The following is a 12,937-nucleotide window of genomic DNA, read 5'->3' as shown; positions in this document are numbered from 1 at the left end:
TGACTTCAGAGCACTGAGTGGGAGTTGCACAGTCATTTATGTGGTTTTATTCTAATTTAACCTGCAAAGCGCCTGTATGAAATTTGTTCCTAAATAGGAACATTTTATCTATATATATATATATATATATATATATATCTTATTTATTGTTCTGTTATACTCAGGCAGCATTGTTATGGCATCACGGAGAGATATAGGAGATAGGAATGCAAGACGGAATTCTATTTTCAGTAAGGCTATGAGTAAAGATTTTGATAATGAAAGTACTAAGCCATTGGATATGAAACAATTATTTGGTAAATTGGAGTCCTTACTGAAAATTGAAACCAGACATTGGTTAGATAAAATGCTTCTAACTAAATATAAAAATCAAAAGATGATACCTAGGGGACTTAGAATATTGAAATCATGTTCCTTTAAAGATGATGATACCCTTACCCAGAAATGGAATGATATTTTAGATAAATGTTCCTTTTCCCTGATGGATCTATTGATCACCCATCGGGAAGAGAAAGTACATTCTACCTCCACAGAAGTAGATAAAGTGCAAAAATTATTAGAACCATTCAATGTGAGGTGTGACTATAGAGATCAGGATTATACCGTTAATTGTAAAATTGAAGAATTTGAACAAACATTGATTGATACTAAAAATAAAAAATTTCAAAGGGACTTATTTGATTACAAACAGGGACAAGTGAGAACCTATAATAGGGTGCCTAGGATAGATAGATTTAGGCCTCGGGTCAATTCTAATAGAACAGTATCTCAGAATAGATCCAAATCTAACACTAGGTATCAGGCTTCCAATAAACAGCAGAAATATGGGGAAAATCATGATAACAGAAGGAAAACTAATATGGATTTCAACAATATTCTTATAGAAATGGGGCAAAAAGTAATTCCTTTGTGAGTACTTCTCCCCATAAACAGAATCTCCCTACAAACACTCAGAGTGAACAGGGTGCTAGACCTAAGACCCAACAAAATACCAGGAAATCCAATACAGGTCATTTTTTAGATCAGGATGTTTACCCCATATGGAAACAAAAAAACAGGTTCAATTGTTACAACAAGAGACTCCAAAAAGAAAAGAACGAGAACAAGAGGAATCAGAGGAGGCAGGAGGAAACGTTTCCAAGAATACAAGAAACGATTGAGACTTAAAGGTCTTTTTAATCTTTCGTCTCGTACCCTTACTGAAAGCGAAAAAGCTATTATAGCTAAGGGCTTGAAGTTTGCTCCAGCACAGAAACCAGACCTCTTTAGCCTCTACATTGAACTCAATAGATATACCAGAAACCTCTGTAGAAAAAGATACTTCACTGTAAAGAATCTCAAAAAATCCAACACATTAGGTACTCCTATTTTATTGGATACAAATGATCAAATCGGATATACTTACAGAATTAGAGGAAGAGAGTGGTTTGTTAAGTGATTCCACTATACCTATATTTAGTGTGGAGAAAGATATAAAAAGAACAGCAGTCTTCAAAAAGAGATCAGAGTTCTATCCCTTACAACATATGAGTGGGAATATTGAAGCTTTTCATAATCTAATGTTAAAGGACCTTCAGGTGCTCTGTGCTACTCCAAAATCTACCCTTCAATGGATAGATAACCTACACCCTCGAGAGAGAATAGCCCTCAAGAGCCTTATGGAGGATAGTAGTGTTATTATTAAAGCAGCGGATAAAGGGGGAGGTACAGTGGTACAAGATCGTAGGGATTACGTAACGGAAGCTTATAGGCAACTTAAAAATGTTCAGTTCTATACAGTATTGAAATCCGATCCTACTATTGAGTATCAATTGGAGATGAAATCTTTCTTGGATTTTGCTTTGAAAAATAGTACTATATCCAAAGATGAACACGTTTTTCTGTTCAATAAATTTCCTGTTATCCCCACATATTATCACCTCCCCAAGATCCACAAATCCCTTCAAGCACCCCCTGGTCGTCCTATAATTTTAGGTATTGGGTCCCTCACGTCCAATTTGTCGGCTTTTGTTGATTTTTTTCTTCAACCTCATGTAAATACCTTAAAATCCTACATTAGGAATTCTACAGATTTTTTTAATAAAATTAAGAATGTGAGATGGCAGAGAAACTATATGTTCCTGACATGTGATGTCGAATCTTTTTATAGCAATATACCCCATCAAAAAGGACTGGTGGCGACAGAATCTTATTTAATGTTGGATGATTCTATTAATGACTCTCTTTTCCAATTCTTTATTAAAGCCATTCAGTTCATTCTATCACATAACTACTTCACGTTTGATGGTGCATTCTATCTACAGGTCCTCGGTGTGGCGATGGGCGCCAGGTTTGCCCCAAGCTTCGCCAACCTATATATGGGTCAGTTGGAGGAGTCTCTCATTTGGGGAGGACCATTCGGGGCGAACCTGGTGCTGTATGGTCGCTACATCAACGATCTATTTTTCATTTGGGATGGGGATTTACAATCCACAGTTTCATTTTTGGCACATCTTAATTCTAATAATTTTGGTTTACGGTTCACTAGCACTGCGCACTCTTCATACATTAACTTTTTGGATATAGATATTGTTAAGATAATTATTTGGTCACCTCTACTTTTCGCAAGGAGGTGGATACTAATCATTTTTTAAATTATAGAAGTTGCCACTTCCGTCCATGGCTAAATAACATACCCAAGAGTCAGTACCTTAGGATACGCTGTAATTGTTCTCAGGAAGAACAATTTGAGATGCAAGCTGCTGAATTAACCACCTCCTTTAGATATCAGGGCTATCCCGAAAAATTTATAGAGGAAGCTTTAATAGATACTCGCTCGAGAGATAGGGACTCACTCTTGATACCTAAATTGAACCCACAGGATACATCTAATGGATATTTACAACAACCTAGATTTGTTTCTAAGTTTAACATGAGTTCTAGGGCATTTAAGAATATCTTTAAGAAAAATTACCCTATACTAAAAACCGATAGGATCTTGTCTACTGTTTTGGAGGAAAAACCTCAAATTATTTTTAAAAAAGCATCAAAGCTACAGACCTACTTGGCACCTAGTCATTTTAAATCATTGGATTCTAATACTGCTATTAAAAGTAAGAATACTTGGCTACAAAAATCTGAAAAACCGATAGGGTGCTACAAATGCAGGGAAAAAAAGGTGTACTACTTGTCAATTTATTATGGATAAAACATTATTGATACACTCATTCAAATATGGCACTCAATTCGGAATACGGGGTACTATCGATTGCTAAACTAATTATGTTATTTATGTGATTAACTGCATCTGTGGCATCTAGTATGTAGGTCGTACAACCCGTACATTACATGTCAGATTCCTAGAACATAAGAATAACATCCTTAGAGGTAGAAGCCAACATAGTTTGGTGAGGCATGTAATTGATGTTCACGATGGGGATATTAAGTCCATAAAAATACAAGGTATAGAAAACATTACACCTACCACTTGTGGAGGGGATAGATACAACCATCTATGTAAACGAGAGGCCTTTTGGATTTATACCTTGGGCACTCTTTTTCCCAAGGGCCTCAATGATTGTATTGAACTGAACAACATTTGAATATCCTCCCGCAGTAGTATAGTATTATTATCTCCATATCAATTTTTATTTCATATGTATTTTCGATGGTTTAGGTCCATTTAAATGACTATTTACGATGCATGCCATTAATCCCCTTTAAACTTTAGCCTTTTCCTTTTTATAGCTTCTATGTATATATCTTTAAATAAATAAAGAAAGATCCATTTATATGTATATATTATGAACTATATCTATTCTAAGTACATGTGTATGGTGTATATGAATATACTTTGATTTTAATTTATTTCTTAGCAAAATAGGGACTACATTTGCACATATCCCTTTTTGACTTCAATTATAATTCCAATACCCATTGTAGAGTTGGATTGCCCCTGGGAATTGTTAGGCCAAAAATCAGGACCGGGTGTGACCACCATGCATAGATTCTGTAGAATAACATATAAAATGTATATTTAAATAAATTACACTATGGATATATTTAAACTCTCATAGGGTTTTTCTTTTTTATAAAAATAAATTTTCTTTGAAAAAAGTATCCTTAGGTGGGACTCGTACCCAGGTCTCTATGCTTAGTGGCACTGGTTGTTAGTGTGCTGAGCCACAGAGGGTCTACATACAGAGTCTATGCTGGAAGTCATACTTGGCCCTGTAAAAAATAAAAAATATTTGTTGAACTGATAATAAGTCTATCTCTCCGTGGTGCCTTTATCGTTCTTCTAAAGAGATGTATATGTTATAATTAATTTATTTTAATTATTAGAAGAAATTGATATGTACTTTTTAATGTATCTGGTTTATATAATTCTGTAGGTTGAAATATACTATTGTTTAATCCTAAGAAAGATAGTAATAGTACAACGTTACCACATGGTTAAATTCAAATGCATGATACACACCTGCAGAGCTTTTGCATGCAGGTGTGGGGAATACCTGCAGCTAATTATAATACAAGAAATGGAATCCCCCATTGGTGGATATCTCTCTTAAATACTGGTGATTCATGAGCATGTGTTATACCTTCTGAAGAAACCGGCATTTCCCCACGCCGGAGAAACACGTCAAGGTGGGAGCCACATCATTATTGACGGATCAGCCTACAAATTTGTAACATCTGGTACAGACCGTTAGTGCCTCACAGCTTTGCCGTGTCCAGGACTTACAGTCTGCTTCGCGGCTGTCATCCGCTGTCCTCCACTCTCACTGCCGCCTGCAACTTCACCTTCTCAGCATGGGATTCTCTGTTGCCTGTACGGCCGCCCGCCGCCCCGTCTCTGCTATCCATCTGCCTGCCATTACCCTTGTGCTATAGGGTTCGGTAGTGTTCCGCAGCATTCGTCCGGATTAAGGACACAGTGGGGTATGTAAATCTACTGGTGAAAACCACTGCAAAACACCGTCGAGCATATTTATTCTTATACGGCTTAAAAGTGGAGAGACATTGTTGCCTAAATTAGGCTATATTCTGGGACAAATATATTCCATATTAAAAAAGACCATCCTGTTTTTTACAGTCCACACTGCATCTATATCACACAGTATGTGGAATCTACAGTGATTTATATTCATTCAGGACTCTTGGTTACAAACAGTATTCCTAGGAATATCAAGTTCCCTCTGATTCCTTACAATTGGGATTGTATTACCATTTAGCAGAGTGTCAGCACATAGAATGGTTGAAGTCATTTGATGTGGTTACATTGTTATGTTTTATTAAGATACTATAGTGTCTATATTAATACTATAATAAATTGTTTATTTTTATATATGCACTCCCTTGTATAGTTGCATTCTATATTGTTTATTTTGTATATTTTCAGTGACTTCAGAGCACTGAGTGGGAGTTGCACAGTCATTTATGTGGTTTTATTCTAATTCAACCTGCAAAGCGCCTGTATGAAATTTGTTCCTAAATAGGAACATTTTATCTATATATATCAAGGTTATAGTCTGTCTGACATCCTTTGTCCAGTCAAACACTAACCCCTTTTGGTAGTTCTCTTTAACTTGGTTTGTTTTCAGGAGATAATCTATACCTATTGGGTTCATCTTGGAAGATTATATGAATGATCATTTGAACCAATTTTGCGCACTTGGGAATTGTGTTTTTATATATATATATATATATATATATATATATATATATATAAAAGCAGCTAATATATATATTTGTTTGTATTGTAGTCAAAAAGAGGTGCTATAACCTAACACAATTTTGATGGTTATCATATATGTTAGGATTTCGAATGTTTAAATCAATCTCTATGGATTCTGATATACCCCTATATCATTTGTCCCATTGATGACCATATAGTGTCTTCATTTTATACATTAATAAAAGTAAAAAAAAAATCAAAAACATTAAAACCAAGATGTTCACATTTAACATTTAACACAATACATAAAATGCAGTTTTGGAGTTGTTTTAAAGATCTGGTGTCGTTTCCCATCTCTGTTAGGATAGAGAATGACCTTTTCCTATATTGTTCTAGATGACACTGTAATCCTTAAAGTTTTTTAAACAGAGTTGAATGCACCGGTCTTATATATATATATATATATATATATATATATATATATATATATATATATATATATATTCAATTTAATATAGAAGGCACTCAAATCTCACATCAGCAGCTTAATCATGGTTGGTCGACGTTTCGGTCCCAAACCGGACCTTTTTCCAGACCAGTGTGTACAATCAGTGATTCTGACGATTGTGCACACTGGTCTGGAAAAAGGTACGGTTTGGGACCGAAACGTCGACCAACCATGATTAAGCTGCTGATGTGAGATTTGATAAACAATTTTTTGCATATTCATTACAAGTCTGGTGAGTGCCTTCTATATTTAATTGAATATATAACGGGACCTTGTGGATACAAGCTTTCTCCCTGGAATTTTGGCACCCCAGCAGATGATTTTGGATATACAGTGAGTGCCACTTCATTTGTTCCGATATATATATATATATATATATATATATATATGTGTGTGTGTGCAGGCTGTGTTACCAGCAGTTGTTATAAAGCAGGAGGTAGCGGTATGCGTAAAGAGCTTGAGTTGCCAAACAGGGAACTCAGCCAAAGCCTTGGCCAACTGAATTGAGCTGGGTCAATGAGCAGTGTTCACAAAGGTCATAAAGACCTGTACTGACCATAGTCTGTGTGGGTAGGAGTCCAACAAGGAACAGTAACAGAAGGCTGGAGCCTGCAGTGAAGACATTAGAGGGCTACAAGCCTCAGGTAAAGTGCTGTGGGCTGAAAGACAGAGTGCTGGGTCTCGCTCAGTCCAAGGCAGAGGAGAAGCAGTAAGCTGGCTAGGTTCAGTGGAGAAGCAAGAATGCCCACAAGTAGAAGATCAGTGGGCAAGCCTAAGGGACAGATGCAGGACATGCAAGCAGCCTGGGAAAAAACTAAGGCCCAGGGAGTTTTAAATTGTTATGGGACTGGGAGTCAGACATTCTAGAGGTAGGTATCCAATGAAGTGACCAGAGTCAGGTTAAGGCATCAGAAGTACAGTCAGTAGATGCAGTACAGTAAGAAGGACAAGTCAACTGCATCATTAAACCACAATTCATGCTTTTTTTAATGTTATAAATAATATTGTCAGGGAGGTGCAGCTATGTTACAGGCTTCAGGAGTGGGAGGCCTAAGGTATTGTAGCAAAGCTGAAACTGTAGCCTTAGTTTTGGTGTCTCACAGTGAAGCAGAAAAAAGTGGAATTTTGTGCCCTCAGGTTAGCGAGGCTGCTTCTATCCTCTGTTAAGAGTTGGTTTGGAAGTAGTTTAAACAATGGTTTTTTTAATAAGTTTTCAAATACAGAATAAGGAAATGTACACTTAACAGAGACCATACAGAAAAAAAAGAAAGAAAGAACAATGTTGAGTGTAGCAAAGAATCCTGGATATCTCAATAAATCTTGATCAAAACACCCAATTCACCAACAGTGTACATAGATCATTAAATCAAACATAAACATAAACACTGTTAAAAAGAAAAAGGAAAGAAAGGAGAAGAAACAAGACAGTACAGTACAAGGACACACAAGGGGAAACGTATAAACAAAATACATGGCAACATATATGTCCAGGGGGGCAGTATATACAGGTATTGAGACATAAAAACAAAAGAAAGATATCCATTACGGCGGGCTAGTTTCAGAGCGTGGAGAATTTAAAATCAACGTGTCAATGGGATCACTAAGGATTACGGAATGACCCTGTCTCTCCCAAAATTCACTCCATTTAAACCATCTCATATGAATGGAAGTAGGCGATGAATAGTACACACAACCTGCTGTTTCGAACAGAAAGTGTTTATGGGTGTTATTAATAATAGTGTGAATACTAGGAAGTAACTGCAATTTCCACAGTTGTCCTATTGCCGCCTTAGTAGATATTAAGATATGGCCAACAATATAGCTATCGCAACTAGGTAAAGCATGTGGTGAGTAATGAAACAAGGCAAACACTGGGTCAAATGGCACATCTGCTCCCAGCACCTCCCGCAGAAGTGAGAACACTTCAATCCACAGCGGCCTCAGGACCGGGCATTCCCAGAAGATATGGAAAATGGTACCAACATGACCACAATTTCTCCAGCATAGCTGTGATGTCGAGGGCCAGATACGATGGAGCCGCTGCGGAGTGAAGTACGTCCTATGGCTTAGTTTATAAAACATTTCAAAATGCTGGAGACATTTAGAGATTTTAAAGCACATTAAGGAGATTGAGTCCCACTCCTCCTCCTGGAGGACTACCGAAAGTTCCTTTTCCCACTTAATCTGCGAGGGTAACTTACCCGCTTTATGCATAAGAACAATATATTGATACCATCTAGATACCCCACCTTTATGGCCGGGTGAGGACAGTCTAAAGAGTAAAAAGGCAGACAGAGGAGAGGGACTATTAGACTTGCCAATGCAAGAGTATAGCCAGTGACACATCTGTAAGTAATTAAAGAAATCATGTTTTGATATACCAAAATGCAATTGAAGATGAGAGAAAGGGGCCAAACCACCTTCATAGAAAAGGTCTATCAATTTATTGATACCAGCAGCAATCCAGGCGTCTAAGGTGAGATTAGGGATAATACAGGCTATGGTACCAATAGGAAGATCAGCTTCTGGTAACTTAATTGTAGAGTCAGACGCTATCACTGAATGCCAGAGTTTTAATATACATCTAATCGCGTCCCCAGGACCAGGCCACTTCGGAAACCTGTGTACAGGTAACAAAAATAGATCTGTAAGATATTTTGATCCCAAGAAGTATTTTTCAATAAGTACCCATGGTTTGGGGGAATGTGCAAGAAACCAATCTCGAGCCTGACTAAGCAGACAGGTGGAGTGATAAGCGTCTAACTTGGAATAAGCCACACCACCCATCTTCTTGAGCAGAGACAAAATGTGCCTAGCAATACGGGCTCTAGATCCCTTCTAGATAAAATGTGAGAGAATTTTATTAGCTCTAACACTAAGAAGTTTGGGTAAATTGCGGGGGATGGCCCGGAACAGGTACAGAAGTTTGGGTAACAGTACCATCTTAAGTGCTGAAATATGCCCCAACCAAGAAATTTCGTGAAGGGACCACTCCTTCATTAATTTTTCGAAGACACTTGACAAAGGTACATAATTACAGTCATAAAGGTCTCGGTCTAGCGATAGATGTATACCTAGATATTTAATGGATCTCGTTTGCCAAGCATGTCTATATCTATCTTTAAGTAAAGCCAGGGTATGTGATGGGATATGAAATGGGAAAGCCTCAGTTTTGGAAGTATTTAATTTGTAATATGAAATTTTGGAATATGTGTTTAGAATAGTATGAAGGTCAGAAAGGGAGGACACTGGATGGGTCAAACAGCAAAATATTATCTGCGAAAAGGCTAACTTTATGACTCAACCCTCCTTTCTCAGGTCCTAAAACTACTGGATCAGTCCTAATAGTCTCTGCCTGGGGCTCGATTGCCAAAGCAAATAGAAGGAGAGACAGAGGGCACCCCTGTCTGGTGCCATTTAGGATATCGAAACCCCCGGACAGACAACCATTAATATACACCCTTGCAGAGGGAGTGGAGTATAATGCAAAAATAGAGTCCAAAAACCTCCCCTGAAAGCAGAATTTACACAGAGCAGATCTCAGATACCCCCAATGGAGTCTGTCAAACGCCTTTTCAGCGTCCAATGGCAGAACCAGAAGAGGCGTTTTATGAAAATTACAGTATTCCATAACATTGTAAACTCTCCGGGTGTTGTCCGGGGCCTGCCTGCCCGGAACAAAGCCAACCTGATCAGCAGCTATAAGGGAAGGTAATAGAGGGCTAAGACGATTGGCGATAAGCTTAGCAAAAATCTTAATGTCTGTATTTAACAGAGCAATCGGACGATAATTTTGAACTGACGTGGGAGGCTTACCCGGCTTAGGGATAGCAACTTTTTGCGCTTCAAGCATCTCCCTCAGGAACCTCCCACTATCAGACGCCTCGTTAAAAATTGCCAACAGTACCAAAGCTAAATCAACTTTATAATCTTTATAGAAATTAGATGGAAATCCATCAGGGCCCGGTGCCTTATCACTCGGGAGGCCATCAATAGCTGCCTCCAGTTCAGCAAGAGACCAAGGGGAACTGAGGGATAGGCAGGCCCCGGAGTCCAGCTTAGGGAGGGACAAGTTATTCAAAAAAGACTGGACTTCAGCCTCCAGAGGTTGGGGGTATCAGGATCTGACTGCAAATTGTAAAGTTGAGAATAATACTCTGCAAAAGTATTTGCAACATCATAAGGGTCAGAGACTCTGGAACCCATAGAAGAATAAATAAAGTGAAGTCTGGCTTTAGCGTGTCGACATCGCAGTTTCCGGGACAAAAGGCGACCTGCCTTATTTCCAAATACATATAATCTCTGATTCAGACGAGTAATATTGTGTTGTACTTCCCGAAGAGAAAAAGCGTTTACCTTTTCCCTAGCGGCAAGTAAAAGCTTAAAAATAGTTCCATTTTGCGGATTAGCCATGTGTGCTAATTCTAATTTTGCAGCTTCACTTTTAGCTAATATGTTCGGAGTGCTGGGAACGTTTAAGCCGCGCTGCTGCCTGAATGGCGGACCCCCGCTTTAAAAGAACACCAGTGATTGAAAACTGAAGTATCTTCGGGTTTGTTAGTCTCTAGGTTAGGGGTGGGCAAAATACGGCCCGCGGGCCGGATGCGGCCCGCAAACCGATCCTACCCGGCCCACTGCCTCCCACCAGCGAGCAATGACAAGCGGCCCGACCGGCTGAGCTGCTTGTCATTGCTCTGCATTGCAGTACCTCCAAGCTGCCAGCGGCGCCTCTCTCCCCTGCTGCTGCGTTGTAGCAGCCTCCTCCAGAGTCCCCAGTGACAACGGCTGTGTTCAGATGAGGGGCGGGGCTACACGGGACCTCAGGGGGCGGAGCTACACTGGACAAGAGCCAGACTGCTACAGATCCATCCTTCCTGTCACTGCCAGCCAGATCAGTAAGTTAATGGGAAAAGTGAAAGAAAGTGTGTGTGTGTGTGTGTGTGTGTGTGTGTGTGTGTGTGTGTGTGATATTGTGCATATATTTGTGTGTGCGGGCAGTGGCGTCAGACTGTTTTTAGGTTTGGGGGAGAGATCTTTAGCTCTCGCTGTAGCAACCCCTCCCATGTTCTGTCACCATGTCACCCCCATGTTCTGTCACTATGTCACCCCCCGTGTTCTGTCACTGTGTCACCCCCCCGTGTTCTGTCACTGTGTCACCCCCCCGTGTTCTGTCACTGTGTCACCCCCCCGTGTTCTGTCACTGTCACCCCCCCGTGTTCCGTCACTGTGTCACCTCCCCGTGTTCTGTCACTGTGTCACCTTCCCGTGTTCTGTCACTGTGTCACCTCCCCGTGTTCTGTCACTGTCACCCCCCCGTGTTCTGTCACTGTGTCACCTCCCCGTGTTCTGTCACTGTGTCACCCCCCCCGTGTCCGGTCACTGTGTCACCTCCCCGTGTTCTGTCACTGTGTCACACCCCCCCATGTTCTGTCACTGTGTCACCTCCCCGTGTTCTGTCACTGTGTCACCCCCCCCCATGTTCTGTCACTGTGTCACCTCCCCGTGTTCTGTCACTGTATCACCCCCCGTGTTCTGTCACTGTGTCACCTCCCCGTGTTCTGTCGCTGTCAACCCCACCATGTTCTGTCACCATGTCACCCCCCCCCCCCGTGTTCTGTCACTGTCACCCCCACCGTGTTCTGTCACCCCCCCTCCCCGTTTTCTTTCACTGTCACACCCCCCGTGTTCTGTCACCGTGTCACACATCCGTGTTCTGTCACTGTCACACCCACCGTGTTCTGTCACTGTGTCACCCCCCCCCGTGTTCTGTCACTGTGTCACCCCCACCGTTTTCTGTCACTGTGTCACACACCCGTGTTCTGTCACTGTCACCCCCCCTCCCCGTGTTCTGTCACTGTGTCACCCCCACCGTTTTCTGTCACTGTGTCACACACCCGTGTTCTGTCACTGTCACCCCCACTCCCCGTGTTCTGTCACCCCCACCGTGTTCTGTCACCGTGTCACACACCCGTGTTCTGTCACTGTCACCCCCCCTCCCCGTGTTCTGTCACCGCGTCACCCCCCCCCCCCATGTTCTGTCACCGTGTCACCCCCACCGTGTTCTGTTAATGTGTCACACCCCCCGTGTTCTGTCACCCCCACCGTGTTCTGTCACCGTGTCACCCCCACCGCGTTCTGTCACCGTGTCACCCCCACCGTGTTCTGTCACCGTGTCACACCTTTCCCCAGGGGCCATAAGACACTGGATAATTTGCTTGCTGCACAATAATTATCCTAATTAAAATGTTAATGTGTAAAAAGGCTCTCTACCTGCCGTAATGTGTGTAACAGGGGCTCTACCTGGTGTAATGTGTGTAAGTGGCGCTGTGTGGCGCAATTTGAATAATGGAGACTATTGTGCAGCCTAATATGAATCTGTATTATTTTTTGCCCACACCCCTTCCACATGAAGCCACTTCCCTATATTTTTGGCAAGTGGGGCGAGCTGCTTTTTTGTATGTGGCCCTCGGATACTGACAGGAAATGTCAAGTGGCCCCTCAGCTGAAATAATTGCCCACCCCTGCTCTAGGTACATCTCTAAAGTTTGACGTATGGCTAAGGAAGATTCTTGATGACACAATAGGAAATTCCCTAGCCTCCAAGGGCCTGGAGAAACTCTACGGGCTCCGGATTCCCAAACTACTTTAAGCGGAGAGTGGTCTGACCAGGTCATCGGCAAAATATATTTTTTTTTAATAGCTGAGAGCGACTCTTTATCGGTCAAGACAAGGTCTATTCTAGAATACATTCTATAGAATTCTAGAGGACATGT

The sequence above is a fragment of the Pseudophryne corroboree genome, chromosome 3, assembly GCF_028390025.1.
Source record: "Pseudophryne corroboree isolate aPseCor3 chromosome 3, aPseCor3.hap2, whole genome shotgun sequence".
Taxonomy (NCBI): Eukaryota; Metazoa; Chordata; class Amphibia; order Anura; family Myobatrachidae; genus Pseudophryne; species Pseudophryne corroboree.
This window is presented reverse-complemented; position numbering follows the sequence as displayed.